The sequence below is a fragment of the Anomaloglossus baeobatrachus genome, chromosome 4 (genome assembly GCF_048569485.1).
Source record: "Anomaloglossus baeobatrachus isolate aAnoBae1 chromosome 4, aAnoBae1.hap1, whole genome shotgun sequence".
Lineage (NCBI taxonomy): Eukaryota > Metazoa > Chordata > Amphibia > Anura > Aromobatidae > Anomaloglossus > Anomaloglossus baeobatrachus.
The window spans coordinates 142,681,505-142,697,436 of record NC_134356.1 but is presented as its reverse complement, the minus strand read 5'-3'; the positions used below and the strand labels follow the sequence as shown (position 1 = coordinate 142,697,436).

At 44.0% G+C, this 15,932-nt stretch overlaps 1 long non-coding RNA gene across 1 annotated transcript in view; it reads right to left on the bottom strand.

Annotated features, from left to right (window-relative positions):
• Nucleotides 1–6,467: 6,467 nt before the first annotated feature.
• Nucleotides 6,468–15,932, bottom strand: part of LOC142301311 (uncharacterized) — a 291,456-nt gene continuing 281,991 nt past the window's right edge. The window contains exon 3 of the long non-coding RNA XR_012752755.1: nucleotides 6,468–7,151. This is a non-coding gene — a long non-coding RNA (uncharacterized LOC142301311). The remainder of the gene's footprint in view (nucleotides 7,152–15,932) is intronic.

Below are 15,932 nucleotides of genomic sequence, written 5' to 3'. Positions count from 1 at the left end.
TCCCATGTCACTTGTTTATTTTCACCAGGTAAACCAATATAACTGCACAAAATTTAGAAATAAACATTTCTGACATGCAAAAACAAAACCCAAAAAATTAGTGACCAATATAGCCACCTTTCTTTCTGATGAAACTCAACAGCCTTCCATCCATAGATTCTGTCAGTTGCTTTATCTGTTTTCGATCAACATTGCATGCAGCAGCCACCATAGCCTCCCAGACACTGTTCCGAGAGGTGTACTGTTTTCCCTTCCTGTAGACTTTACATTTTATGAGAAACCACAAATTCTGTATAGGGTTCAGATCGGGTGAACAAGGGGGCCATATCATTATTTTTTCATCTTTTAGACCTTTACTGGCCAGCCACGCTGTGGAGTAGTTGGATGCATGTGATGGAGGATTGTCCTGCAGGAAAATCATGTTTTTTTTTAAACAATACCGACTTCTTCCTGTACCACTGCTTGAAGAAGTTGTCTTCCAGAAACTGGCAGTAGGTCTGGGAGTTGAGCTTCACTCCATCCTCAACCCGAAAAGATCCCACAAGTTCATCTCTGATGATACCAGCCCATACCAGTACCCCACCTCCACCTTAGTGGTGTCTGAGTCGGAGTGGAGCTCTCTGCCCTTTACTGATCCAGCCTCTGGCCCATCCATCTGGCCCATCAAGAGTCACTCTCATTTCATCATACATAAGGATAAGGCTGCACATCAAAGTTAGATAATAGTATAATGCTATAAGCATACCGAAAAACATTGAAGCATACAATGAAAAATGTAACAATGGAGAAAAAGAGAAAAAGACATGGATCGCACATCCCAAAAATACATTGATCTAAAAGCCGCTAGGCAAAAATTTAAATAGAAAGTGAAGTTCTTAGTTACCATTCTGATCAGACTGTATTAAGCCCACTGCCACGTCACGGCGAACCTCTAGAGTGGGTCCCTATCCTAAACCTATGTGGTGTGGCACTGTGCACCAACCACTGCTGCAGCGACAAAGCACCAGCAGGGCAGGCGACCCGGTGCCTCACAGCACCCATGCTGCAAGGCAAAGCCCCCAAGGCTCCAGGCCGCACTGCCCCACTGTCATGACACCACCACAACAGCGGCCACTACACAGCACCAACACACAGTGAGAGGAGCTGCGCACTCACCTCCCACTGGCTCCCAAAGTGAACTGGGAGCAAAAAAGGCTGACCCCTCTTGCAGTCTCCTGCTGATTAAAAACACCTGTGCCAAATGGGGGGAGTGCAGATCCAAGCAAAAAAAGAGGGGGATAGAATGTAATATAATATAATAATAATATAATAATAATGTAATATGTAGCGGCTTTTAGATCAATGTATTTTTGGGATGTGCGATCCATGTCTTTTTCTCCATTGTTATATAACATTCTATCCCCCTCTGTTTTTTGCTTGGATCTGCACTCCCCTCATTTGGCACAGGTGTTTTTAATCAGCAGGAGACTGCAAGAGGGGTCAGCCTTTTTTTGCTCCCAGTTCACACATGGGAGCCAGTGGGAGGTGAGTGCGCAGCTCCTCTCACTGTGTGCTGGTACCGTGTAGTGGCCGCTGTTGTGGTGGTGACGTGTCAGTGGGGCGGTCCGGCCTGGAGCCTTGGGGGCTTTGCCTTGCAGCATGGGTGCTGTGAGGCACCAGGTCGCCTGCCCTGCTGGCGCGTTGTCACTATAGCAGTGGTTGGTGCACGGTGCTGCACTTCGGCCATGTTTTTTCCATTTCCTATATAAGAAAGTCCTTGGTTACCCCTCTCCACACACAGCAGTTTTTAATTGCAATGAGATGACACACAGTTAGGGTCATAGAGCTAGGGACCCCAATATAGAGATATACCTTGACGAGGTTTTGGGGCTCAGTTACATTGATCAATGCGATTGCTAAATATCTCCTTTTTCCTAATATTCATGGCAGGTATGCATTTCATTATTCACACTTTCAAGTTAGCAAGTGTCATTTTTCGTTGTATGCTTCAATGTTTTTCGGTATGCTTATAGCATTATACTATTATCTAACTTTGATGTGCAGCCTTATCCTTATGTACTATGTATTTTTTTGGCTTGCACTCATAATATATATTAGTGCTCACTTCAGTTATCCTATTTAGTATTACTCTCATTTCATCAGTCCATACAACTTTTGAAAAATCAGTCTTAAGATATTTCTTGGCCCAGTCTTGACGTTTTATCTTATTTGTTTCTTGTTCAAAAGTGGTCATTTTTCAGCCTTCCTTACCTTGACCATGTTCCTGAGTATGGCACACCTTGTGCTTTTTGATACTCCAGTAACGTTGCAGCTCTAAAATATGGCCAAACTGGTGGCAAATGGCATCTTGGCAGCTTCACGCTTGATTTTCTTCAATTCATGGGCAGTTATTTTGCACCTTTTTGCCCAACACACTTCCTGCGACCCTGTTGGCTATTTGTTATGAAACGCTTGATTGTTCGGTGATCACGCTTCAAAAGTTTGGCAAATTCAAGACTGCTGCATCCCTCTGCAAGACATCTCACAATTTTGGACTTTTCAGAGCCCGTCAAATCTCTCTTCTGATCCATTTTGCCAAAGGAAAGGAAGTTGCCTAATAATTAAGCACACCTTATATAGGGTGTTGTTGTCATTACATCACACCCCTCCTCATTACAGAGATGCACATCACCTGATTTACTTAATTGGTAGTTAACTCTCAAGCCTATACAGCTTGAAGTAGGACAACATGTATAAAAAGTATGACCAAAATACTCATCTGCCGAATAAGTCTGCACACAGTGTAGGTTTCTCTCCTTCTATGCATGATAGACTGAAATATTTGGTTTATTTTGGCTTTAGGTATAGCCCAATTTATAGCCTTACAGTTGACCACTACAAATTGCTATATTTTCAGTTAGGGTTCAGTCACGTCTGGGTATATAATATGCGAGTGCAATTTGGGAAAACATCAGATTACACACGCAACAATGTTAACCAATAGAGCAGAGCACATCTGCTACTTATATCTCTGAAATCTTCTGCGTTACGGGCAAATTGTAGCATGTACTGTACCTCAGCAGTATAAGTCAGTGGGTGCGAGAAAAACGTGCCATACACAGACAACACACGTACATGTCGTTTTAACATGGAGTTTTACATACAGTCACAAGCTAGAAAGATAGATAGCTGGATAGGTAGAAAGATAGATAGCTAGATGGATAGATAGATCAGATAGATAGATAGATAACTAGATAGATGTGCAACACATATTTAATCTCCCACCCCTCTGTATATTGTAAGCTTGCACCCTTTAGTGCCTTTCATGTGGCACTAAAGGGTGTTTAGTCTTGTTTTCAGTCCCAAATTCAGAATTTACAGGGAATGTGGGATCCCCCTTATTTTTGTAAGCCAGCTGGCAAATCTACCTTGGCTGGTAATCCAAATCAGAGGTCATCCCACACTGTTATTGGAAATTATTTAATTTTAAATAAATAATTTAAAATAACAGCATGGGATGACCTCTGTTTTGGATTACCAGCCAAGGTGAAGCTGCCAACTGTGGTCTGCAGGCTGCAACTGTCTGCTACCAAAAATAAGGGGGGTTCCGTGTCTTTTTTTAAAGAAAATAATGAATTTGGGGCAAAAAACTGTCACGTCACTTCCAGAGCCCACTCCGGCGACTTCTGCTTTGATCAAAAGGCGACGCCGTGTTCCCACCGTGGACATTGCTGGTGATGGGAGAGGGGTCAGTGCCAGTGGCTCTGGTGGGTGCACGCTCCGCTCATCCACTAAGCTGATTTCCCTGGGACCTGTAGTACCACTGGCTAACTGTAGGTGGCGAGTGTCTTCCAGCTGATGTTACCACCATTCAGATACAGCCATGGGAAAACACCACATGCTTCTGTTTCTAGGGGTCCTGATTTGTGAGCGGTTTTCCTCTAGCCTGTCCGTTACAGCCAGTCTGAAGTCTGTGGTTCCAGGCAGGTGTTACAAAAACAAGACTAAACACCCTTTAGTGCCACGTGAAAGTCACTAAACGGTGCAATCTTGCATTATGCAAAGGAGTGTTACCCATCTATCTATCCATTCATCAGATGTCACACACGGATGTCACACGGATGTTACATGGATGACATATGGACGAATCACGGATGACACCTGGACGACGTACGAATGTCATACAGACATCCCATGGAGACTAGGCGAGGGGAAAAATGCACTTGCATAGCACTCTCATGACATACGGAATGAGACTTGCATCTCACTCCAAGACACTTCAGGAGCAAAAACGGAGCTAGATTTTACATGCAGATGTAACTGAACCTTAAATCTGCCAATATTGACAGCATTAAGAAGTTAAAAAAAGACTTGTAATGAGCTGCTGAGCAGGCTTATATGCTGACCTACTAACCTTTTTTTCTCTCACAGGGTTACTAAGTAAACTTTACTTTCCCATCAAAATAACATGCAACTTATCCCCTACCAAACAAACAGGGATATTAATCACACCCTGCAACTTACAGCAAGTAATGTTAGCCATAAATTCACTATTCATTGTTGCCCACCTAGAAAGAGGGGCTTGGAAATGTACAACAAAAATCAAGCAATAAAAATATATATGTGTATATAAATTTTGATACACATAGGGGTGCTCAATGTTACTTCTTTGGCAAGGATGAAAGAAAAGAAAAAGGCTTAATGTAAAGCAGAGCATACCACTATAAATGGCAAAAATGTTTATAGGCTAAAATACAAATATTAAAAAAAAGTAAAAACATAAAAAATTCACAAACAAGAAGTTGTCTAAGACAAAAGGCATCCATTTACAAGGGCAAGCCAATCTTACATAGTTACATAGTTACATAGTTACTTAGGTTGAAAAAAAATTTAAGTCCATCTAGTTTAACCTTTCTCCACCAGTTCTACTTTTGTCCCTAAGTGACAGTCACTTATAACCAACAATGTTGTGTGCACTGAGGAAATCATCCAATCTGATAGGTTTTGGATAACAGTAATATGTACAATAATCCTAGAATGAAAAGTCACAGTGTTCAATATACTGTATAGTATATAATAATAGCAAATATGGTTGACGCAAACCCCATGCTTATCATTGCTTACAGCAGCTTCATCACGATTGCCCACCTCATCATGCATCAAAAGATGTACCAATCATATCATATTCTGTATATTCACTTAAAACATTGCCTTCTAGGTGGGATATCAACTAATCACTTATAATGCACATATAACTGTAATAACGATATTATTATGCTCAACAGGTATGTTTTAGAATATGATTATTTCCTATGCATTTCATATTGATACTTTGTAGCCATAAAAGATGTGGGGGGTTTGTCCCTCACTCAAAGTGTGAGCAATAAAAAATAAATAATCACAATAGTGTCCAATAAAACTGGGGTGCTTTCTTTGTCAAAATTTAAAATAAAAAGAATTCTATCTCAGAGTCAGTAGTTTAGCTACTTGGAAGCTAAGAGGGTGGTCCTCCTGGATGCAATGGGACACTGGGGTCAATCTGGAGTATCCACCATGTACGCAACATGGCAACAGTGTTAAAGTTTAAGGTAAGGAAGGGCACTATGGTCAGGATGCTGACTCTCTTGCATCTGAGACTAGGTGAGTATATAGTATAGTCAGTAAATGTAGTTGAACATGGGGGAATTACAGTTTGTGTGGGTTTAACATGGACCGTTAAATGGAGTGTAGGGGCACTGTGAGGTCATTATATGTTTGGATGTTACTGTGGGGCACTTATGTAGGTCATGGTGGGGCTCTCACACTTTGTGTGGGGCTTTGAGGGCATCATACTGTGTGTGAGTGATAGTGAGGGCATAATACTGTGTGGAGGACTAGGGAGTCCAGAATACTGTGTTAGGGGAACTGCGTAGGCACCATACTGTGAATGGAAACACAAGAAATCATCATCCTGTGTGTGTGTGTGTGTGTGTGTGTGTGTGTGTCTATGGGGGGGTCATCATACTCTTTTGGGGGCTCTGGTGACCATAATACTGTGTGGGGATGCTATGGGGCATCATACTGTATAGGGGCTGTTGAGTAATCAAAACAATTTTTAAGACACTTATGGGACAATATGAAGTGTTAAGTGGGCAAATAAGAGGGCATTATTACATTTTAGGGGCACTAGGTGTATTATATTGGTCAAAAAGGTATATTATTACTTTTAGGAGGCATGTGAGCACTATTACTTTGTAGAGCATTTACAGAAGACTTTAATATTATCAAGTGTGTAATTTTACCATCTCACATGAAGACAGAGGTCATTTATTAGGTAATGTGCACAAAGCGCATTATTAGGTAGGGTACTAAAATTAGGCTGTTACCATGAGACACAGAAAGTACACTAATAGTAACAAATACTGCAGCATCAAGCTTAGCATTAGGGTATCTGTAGAAAATTGACACTCGAGGTAAGTAGTACACAGTGTTTTTATTGTAGAAAACAAGTAGGACCAGTACAACCACAGATGTTTTAGTCATATAAAACCTTCATCAGTTTGCTGTAATAACATAAAAAAAACAGGAAAAAAAAGGTAACTGTACAGGCATAAAAAAATCATGAAAATAGAATGTGGCTGTATAGAACAATGAGGAGCATCAGGAAGGACAATGTGGATGACTGTGAGGACAGGATGGGATGTGAAAATACCATCTCTAAAGAATGCTGGTGAGGAGGTGCCTGGAAAGGGATGCAGGTAAGACAAGCAATACAAAGTCACAAATGAGGTTAATCACCATTAGGCATAAAGACATACCCCTGCTCAGGTCCTCATGTAGGGTGGATAGCATGGAGAGCAGCGCTGCAGAGTGCTACGCGGTGTCCACTGCTGTGACTTGGGGTGCTGACACTGGAGACAACAACGCTGTGGTTTAAAGATGGGGGCAGGACTATAGCGGCCCACGTGACCAATGGGCAGGCACCAAGATGTACAGAATACAAGCCAGCCCGGGTATGAGAAGAATGTCAGAGGGAGAGCGTGTCCAAGATCGTGGATGTGGCTGATGAAATAGGCAAACTCAGTGATGATGACATAAGCCGTTGCCTAGGACATGGGGGCTGGAGAGTGGAGGATCCAGAGTGTCCGAGGAGATGAGGGGTGGAACATGTGCTTTAGCTATCACGTGCAGCTCTGTGAAAGAAGAAGAGACCATGTTAGTAAAAGGTGGCAGGAGTATAGGAAAGCACCTGGGGAAGAGGAAATTAAGTTATAGGATGAACACGAGGCATAAAGCAAATGCTATCATTTTATGAAACGAACTAACCAAGATGTATAAAACAATAGAACATCTGCAAAAAAGTAATCTACAATATGTATTGAGTACAATGAACATACTGTATATTTGCTTAATAAAAGACATGAATGGCAGAAAATAAAAATTGGGATTTGTCATGTTTTATGTAAGGCATCCATCTAGTGTGGTGTGAAAAGTAGGGTGAGAAGCACACTAATGGAATGTAAATATCAGAGCCTAAACTACTGATGTTTATGAAATAATGGGGTAGCAGATAAAAAAGGGGGGACATAGTCAATATTTGGGAGAACTGAAGATTATTACATCATATAAAGGTTTGCGAATCATAGTGCCTATTAACAACACCCTTGGGATGTAGGAACTGAGGCTCGTGGATCTTGTAGGCCTCTCTATGTTTAAGTACAGTAGTTGGATGTGATTGCCTCGCTCCATGGAGGGTGGACCTGTTCTAATATCTGAAAACGCAACTGTGAAACTATGCGACCATGTGTCACAAAGTGATATGGGACAGAAAGTGTGGTATGCTTATGAATGAATTAATTGTAGACTTGTGTTTCGAGATTCTATCTTTGACAGGTTGGGTGGTCTCCCCTACTTAGATGACTCCACAGGGGCATTTGATGAAATAGACAACTTATGCAACTTATGAGGCATCACAGGTAAAAAAGTCCTTAATGGGATATCTTATATCTGTGTGTGTATGGTGTTACTCTTTAGCACATTGTTGCATTGGTGGCAGTGGAGGCACAGGTAGGTGCTCATCTTGGGGTTGTGCAAAAGATGCTCTCTGGGACTGGTAAGGCACAGCCCGAAATCAGCCCTGATGAAGTTGTCCTTTTGGTTGGGGGCTAATTTGAAGCAGGGAAAAAAGGATTAGTGAATTTCTTTGACCTCTGGATAATCTGTGAGAATGTCCCAGTGTTTTCTTATGAACCAGTGCATGATGTAAGCAAATATGTGATATTTGTGTACAAAGGGTATACAGTTCCTTATGTGTGGTGTAGGTTTGGTGGACGAGGTAGGTTGAATAAAGGTGGGTAGCCTCTTTTTAGGAATTTATCTCTCATTTCTCCAATGCTTTGTGTGCATGTCCCAGGGTCAGTGAAATCTTACTGACACATTTGAACTAGGAGATGGGAATGATTTTTTCTTTGCTGGAGGGTGTGAATTGTTAAATTGTAAAAGGCTATTGTGATCAGGATGGAGGAAAGATTACCATCTTTCATGATTGTAGTGTCTAAAATATTCTGGCGCTGGGAATCAAATGACATGTTGAAAGGGAGGACAGGCCATGCAGTGTTCAAAATCTGGGAAAAGGTAAGTATAAGGGGGGGCGTGGCCTGACTGCTGATGGTGCTGGCTGCATAACTCCTGAGCTCCTGTGCAAGCTGCTCTTAAACCGGCTCAAACAGATTCATTTTTCCTCCTCTCATGACCTGGGGTGAAGGTTTAATTTGCGAGTCCCCAGGGAACAAGATGACCAGAGGGAAAGCTGCAAAACGTCCATCCCCAGCCAAACTTACAGATTTCTTACTCAGATGCGGCAGCGTGGTGAAGGGAAAGATGGCACCTTAACCTGCTTCCACTTCTTCTCGCTCCTCCAGAAGAGCCTCAGTGGCGGCCTCTGACACAGCACCAGACCCCACAGACATCCCGCTGACGAAGAAAACAATGCAAAGCTTGCTGGTTGCACTGAGATCTTCTTTACAGGAGGATCTGAGAGGTATGCTGACGGGGATCCAAGGAGACATAACGGTTATAGGGGAGAGAACGGCTCACTTAGAATCTAAGATGGCGGAGCTGACCAAATCCCATAATGATCTTATTGATGCCCACTCTGCTTTAGAGGATCACGTTTAAATCTAAAAATAAGAAGCGCTGATAGTGTAACACCAGATGAACAAGTGTAGCATATAGGAAATATACACTCACCTAAATCAGTTGTGAACGTCACAACCACTGATAAGCAAGAGATAATGGCGTCTGCTGCAGCCCCACGTGAATGAGCATTCAAAATGGAGTAGAGAAGGGGTTAAAGCCGCGCATCAGCCAAATTAAACTGTAGAAATGTTGATGAATAATATCTTTCTTTTATTCCATTGGTCTATGCGTTTCGAGGTCAAAAACCTCTTCCTCAGGACCAGTACATCAACAAAAGCCTTTGGAGCCTACTCCATTTTGAATGCTTAGAGGATCACGTTAACAGCCTACAAGCTAAAGTTACTGATTTGGAGGATCGGTCCCGCCGTAACAATGTGAGGATCCGTGGAATCCCCAAGTCAGTATCTGATGGAGAGTTGCCAGAATATCTGCAGGACCTGTTATCTGTGGTGCTCCCTGAGGCTGAGTCAGCCAGCCTCATGGTGGATCGGGTTCACAGGGTGCCTAAGCCCAGATCGCTTGGAGCTGACATCCCACGAGATACCCTAGCCCGACTTCATTTTTTCAAGTCTAAAGAAGCCTTCTTACAAGCCCTGAGGAGACAGCCAGATCTACCCCAAAAGTATGCCGCCCTTGTGGTCTTCCCGGATCTATCTGCAGGGACACTTGCAAAAAGAAGGGAATATGCTCCACTTACCAAAGCTCTCAGAGATGCTGGAATAAAATACCGATGGGGCTTCCCAGTCAGTCTTTCAGTTTCACTTAATGGTGCCCTCCATGTTTGTCGGTCTCCAGCCCAACTAGCAAAATTGATGGAATCCTGGAACATTCTCCCACAACTTGGGGCTGCAAGCCGCTCACAGGGTAATTCCCAGATGGCAAAGATCTCAGAGGAATGGATCCATTCCTGATGTAAAGAGCCAGCTCACCGTTGCTCAAGATCCTGGTCTGTTGTTTCATTTTTTATTTTTTTTTATTGTTACCAGGTGCCCCCAAGTGGCTCAGTCTCATTTTCAGCCACCAGCTACCCCCCTTTGTGGTGGTGGTGAAACAGCTTTTCTGATAAAGCTGTGTATTTGTCTGTTCAGGTTTACTGTATTTTGGTTTTAAGTCCTGTTTTCTCATTGTTATTCTTGCCATTTACTGCTCTTTTCCTTTTACTTACCCTGCTCTCCCCACTCCCACTCCTCCCCCCCCACCCCCCTCTTCCCTCCTTCCACTCCCTCACCTCCTTCCCTTCCTTCAGGTAACATGAATATTCTAAACAAACTGTAATGGGGTTAAAGTTCTTGTCGCTGAACACTAAGGGGTTAAACTCCCCGGCCAAGCGTAACATGTTATGGAAAGAGGTCCACAAGACAAATTGTGATATTCTATGCGTCCAGGAGACTCATCTTGTTGCAGCAGACAATTTCAGGCTCAACAATTGCTTGTTCCCTCATAGTTTTCATGCTAACTTCAGTAAAAAGCGGGCTGGGCTTAGTATTTTTATAAAGCATACTGTGGCGTTTAAGCTAGACTATGTGCATTCTGACTTAGAGGGCAGCTTCCTGATTTTAGTGTGCTCCCTGAACAATGTGAAGTATACTCTGGCCGGGGTTTATGCTCCTAATATAAGACAAATCGGATTTTTGAGGAAATTCCTAAAAAACTTAGACCAAGTGGCAGTGGGCCATAAAGTGATCTGCGGAGATTTCAATGTCCCTGTTTGAAAACAGCTAGACTGTTCCATTAGTACTGCCACAGAAAATAAATTGGCCAGCTTATAACACAGCATTACTTACATGACATTTGGAGATACACCCATGCTGAAGAAAGGGACTACACGTATTATTCAGCTAGATACACCTCTTATAGCCACATAGACTATTTTTTGGTGGATAGTAGCCTCCTTGCAGAATGCACAGAATCTCAAATAGGAGTCATATCATGGTCCAACCATGCGCCCATCTCCCTAACAATTAATGAGCGCCATAATTCCCTAATCTTTCATAGATGGAAAATAAATGATTTCTTACTCTTCAAACAACATGTTATACAAGAAATAACTGAGGGGTTATCAGAGTATTACCCCCTGAATGATAACAATTCAGTCTCGGATGAGATCCTTTGGTCCTCTCATAAGGCGGTACTTAGAGGAATTTGTATTAAAATTGCTGCTATGGAAAAAAAGAAAAGAGAACAGTTGACAGCGAATATTCTTGCCCAGATCCAAACCTTAGAATCCCTAAATAAAACTGCCCCCCTACCCTCGCATTCGGCCCAATTAAAAGAGCTGAGGTCACAACTAAAGCTGGTGTCACACACAGCGACAACGACAACGACGTCGCTGCTACATCACCATTTTCTGTGACGTTGCAGCGACGTCCCGTCGCTGTCACTGTGTGTGACATCCAGCAACGACCTGGCCCCTGCTGTGAGGTCGCCGGTCGTTGCTGAATGTCCAGCTTCATTTTTTGGTCGTCACTCTCCCGCTGTGACACACACATCGCTGTGTGTGACAGCGAGAGAGCGACGAAATGAAGCGAGCAGGGAGCAGGAGCCGGCGTCTGGCAGCTGCGGTAAGCTGTAACCAGCGTAAACCTCGGGTAACCAAGGGAAGGCCTTTCCCTGGTTACCCGATATTTACCTTCGTTACCAGCCTCCGCTCTCAGCTGCCAGTGCCGGCTCCTGCTCTGTGCACATGTGGCTGCAGTACACATCGGGTAATTAACCCGATGTGTACTGTAGCAAGGAGAGCAAGGAGCCAGCGCTAAGCAGTGTTCGCGGCTCCCTGCTCTCTGCACTGTGACATGTAGCTGCAGTACACATCGGGTTAATTAACCCGATGTGTACTGTACCTAGGAGAGCAAGGAGCCAGCGCTAAGCGCGGCTCCCTGCTCTCTGCACATGTAGCACAGCGACGTTATGATCACTGCTTCTGCTGTGTTTGACAGCTAAGCAGCGATCATAACAGCGACTTACAAGGTCGCTGTTACGTCACAGAAAATGGTGACGTAACAGCGACGTCGTTGTCGCTGTCGCTTAGTGTGAACCCAGCTTAAGGCAAATTCTTATCTCTAAATATGAAAAAATCTTACAGCTTTAAAAATCAAACATTACTCTTTGGGAGATAGAGCGGGATCCATTTTAGCAAGGAGGGTTAAAAGCCGGGAAATGAAGTCCAGAATTGAATTTTTCCAAACCCCGGAGGGCTCCATAATCAAAAATCCTATCCATATTGCAAATGCCTTTCCAGACTACTACCAAGGCCTTTACAATTTAAAAGATGACCCGAACACTCCACAGCTAACAGAGGCAGCTATTAATGCCTTCCTGGAAAAATTACAGCTGCCAAGCCTGACTGAAGCGGATCTGGAGATTCTAAATGTCCCTTTTTCTCTAGAAGAAATCCAGAAAACGGTCAAATCTACTAAAACACATTCTGCTCCAGGCCCAGATGGCTTTTCTAATTCATATTATAGATAGTTTGTGGATCTCCTGGGCCCTTATATGTGCAGGACATTTACATATTGGCAAAATAACTCCTCGGTCGCCCCTTCCAACTTAGAAGCCATAATTACTACTCTCCCTAAGGCGGGGAAGCCCCCCACTTCTCCAGGTAACTTCCGCCCTATCTCGCTGCTCAACTGTGATCTTAAAATCTATGCAAAAATGTTGGCCTCCCGTCTACATGGGGTCCTTCCCTCCTTGATAGCTCCAGATCAGGTGGGGTTTGTAGTCGGAAGGCAGGCTAAAGATGGGACCAGACGATTGATAGACCTTATAGCTGTGATAGAGAATAGGAAGGTCCGCAGTATTCTCCTGTCCCTAGACGCGGAAAAAGCGTTCAACAGGGTGCACTGGGGGTTCCTTAGAGTGTTTTGGAGAAATTTGGATTTCAGGGGCCAATATTAACAGCAATTCTCTCCCTGTACTCTAAACCTAACGCCAAGGTCCTCGCCTCAGGGTTTGCCTCTCGCATCTTCTTTATATCCATTGGTACCCGCCAGGGGTGCCCCCTTTCCCCGGTTATTTTTGCTATGGTGGTAGAGCCTCTGGCGGAGTACATTCGGATGCATAAGGGTATTGTGGGGGTGTCAGTAGGTAAAGTTGAGCATGTTGTGGGACTTTATGCTGATGATATAATTATTTCCTGTTCAGAAGTACATGGTTCTTTATTTAATGTTTTATCAGTTCTTAAATAATTTTCTGCGGTTTCATTCTACAAAGTTAATGCAAATAAATCCCTAATTCTTCCCTTTTTTGTTCCCCGGGTCGAAAGGGAGAGGCTCGCCACGGCATTGCCATTTAGATGGGAGGAACACAGTATTCCTTATTTAGGAATCCATCTCCCAACAACTAAATAATTGGTAAGGAAAAATATCTCAGAGCTGAGTAAAGAACTAGAAAAAGAGCTCTCGCGTTTTTCTGCGCTGCCCCTGTCATGGTTGGCCAGAATACACTCTTTTAAAATGCTATATCTTCCAAAGTTGATATATCTATTTAGATGCCTCCCTTTGAAAATTCCGGGATACTCCCTGACAGGTCTACAAAGCCTCATCCGCAAATTTATTTGGGCTGGTAAGAAATCAAGAATATCCTTACAATCACTTCACCCCCCATTTAGAGAAGGCGGAATGGGTGTGCCTGATGTGGTGTTATATCACAGGGCGGCTGTTCTGGAGTCAGTCAGAGACTGGTGGAGAGAGGCGGAGGATCACAAATGGCTGCAGATTGAGGGATACGTCAATCCACTTGGTTCCACAAAAAACTGCTCAAAATCAGGCAGTCCCACATTCCTTTCTGGGCATGGTCGAGGTGGTGAAGTGGCACTGGAGGGATTGGTCCTCAGAATCCATGGCCGGTTTAATATGGAGGCTGCCCTTTAAGGACATAAAAGTTGTGTTCCTGATGTCAACCTTAGGGCTTGGGAACAAATTGGGTCCCTTAGAGTTTCAGATTTATTCGACAGGGGGTCCTTCTTACCTTTTTCTGAGCTGGTGTCTAAATTCAACCTACCCAGGCAGGTCTTCTACCAATATCTTCAAATTAGGCATTTTTTAAGCACTTTCCGCCTGAGTTCATCAACATCAAGTCATCAGTTTTTGGCAGACTTTCTTCTGAAGGACTCGACATCTGTCAGGGGCATGTCCTTACTATTTTGCCACTTCACCTATCGATCGGAGGGACAGACTCTATCATACATGACAAAGTGGGAAAGAGAATTATCCCTCTGCTTGCCAACCCATCAGTGGCATGCGGCCTCAACCATTTGAAGCAGATTAAGAAAGTACACATGGGATGGTATAGGTGTCCTGCTCAGATAGCTAGGTTTGCGGAAGATTACTCTCCCCTTTGTTGGAAGGGTTGTGGCATAATGGGGACACTGGGGCACCTCTGGTGGTCTTGCCCGGAAATTCTCAGCTTTTGGAATCGGGTCTTCGACCTAATAGCAGTAGTTTGCGATACTAGACTCCCTCCCTCACATTAAATTGGGATTCCACATATGGGTTTAGACGCCTTTCCAGCCCCCATTGCTCAGTGCATCTCTCATATCCTAATCTCAGCCAGACAGTGTATCGCAGCTAGGTGGAAATCCCCTGAGATACCGGTTATGGAGGAAGTGATTGCTAGAATCAACACGCACTTCCATTATGAAACTCTGTTAGCCAGCAGAGCCTCATTGGCCTTAAAAATTCAAAAACGTTGGGCAATGTGGTCAGTCTCTCCCTGGGACTCACCCCCTCTAAAATTGTAACAACCTGCTCGTGTAGTAGGTTGGACTGGCAGTCATATAAGGTGTCGTTCGGACCAATTCTGTTTATTTATGCAATAAGTTAACTTTGTGTATTATTGTAAGTTACCTTTCCCTCACACCTCACCCACCCATACCTTCCCCCCCCCTTTCCAGTGATCAATACTCATGTGGCCCTGACTCGCCCGTTAGGGCGTTGATGTCTCAGCGTTGTATGATGTTATGCCTTTCTTTTCTGTAATGCCTTTCTTCTTGTTTGAAAACAATAAAAATCTTTGGATTAAAAAAAAAAAAGGTAAGTATAGGTAATCCCCCATATGCAAAACACATCATCGATGTAGTGTTTCCACAGTAAAGGTCCAGTCACACTAAGCAACTTACCAGCGATCCCAACAACGATAGGGATCGCTGGTAAGTTGCTAGGAGGTTGCTGGTGAGATGTCACACTGCAACGCTCCAGCGATCCCACCAGCAACCTGACCTGGCAGGGATCGCTGGAGCGTCACTACACAAGTTGCTGGTGAGCTCACCACCAACCAGTGACAAGCCCCCAGTGCCGCGTAGAAGATGCTGCGCTTGGTAACTAAGGTAAATATCGGGTAACCAACCCGATATTTACCTTGGTTACCACCGCTCGGAGCTACACGTGCAGAGAGCAGGGAGCAGCGCACACTGAGCGCTGGCTCCCTGCTCTCCTAGTTACAGCACACATCGGGTTAATTAACCCGATGTGTGCTGCAGCTACATGTGCACAGAGCAGGGAGCAGCGCACAATGCTTAGCGCTGGCTCCTTGCTCTCCTAGTTACAGCACACATCGGGTTAATTAACCCGATGTGTGCTGCAGCTACATGTGCACAGAGCAGGAGCCGGCACTGACAGTGAGAGCGGCGGAGGCTGGTAACAAAGGTAAATATCGGGTAACCAAGGACAGGGCTTCTTGGTTACCCGATGTTTACATTGGTTACCAGCCTCCGCAGAAGCCGGCTTCTGCTGCCTGCACATTTAGTTGTTGCTGTCTCGCTGTCACACACAGCGATC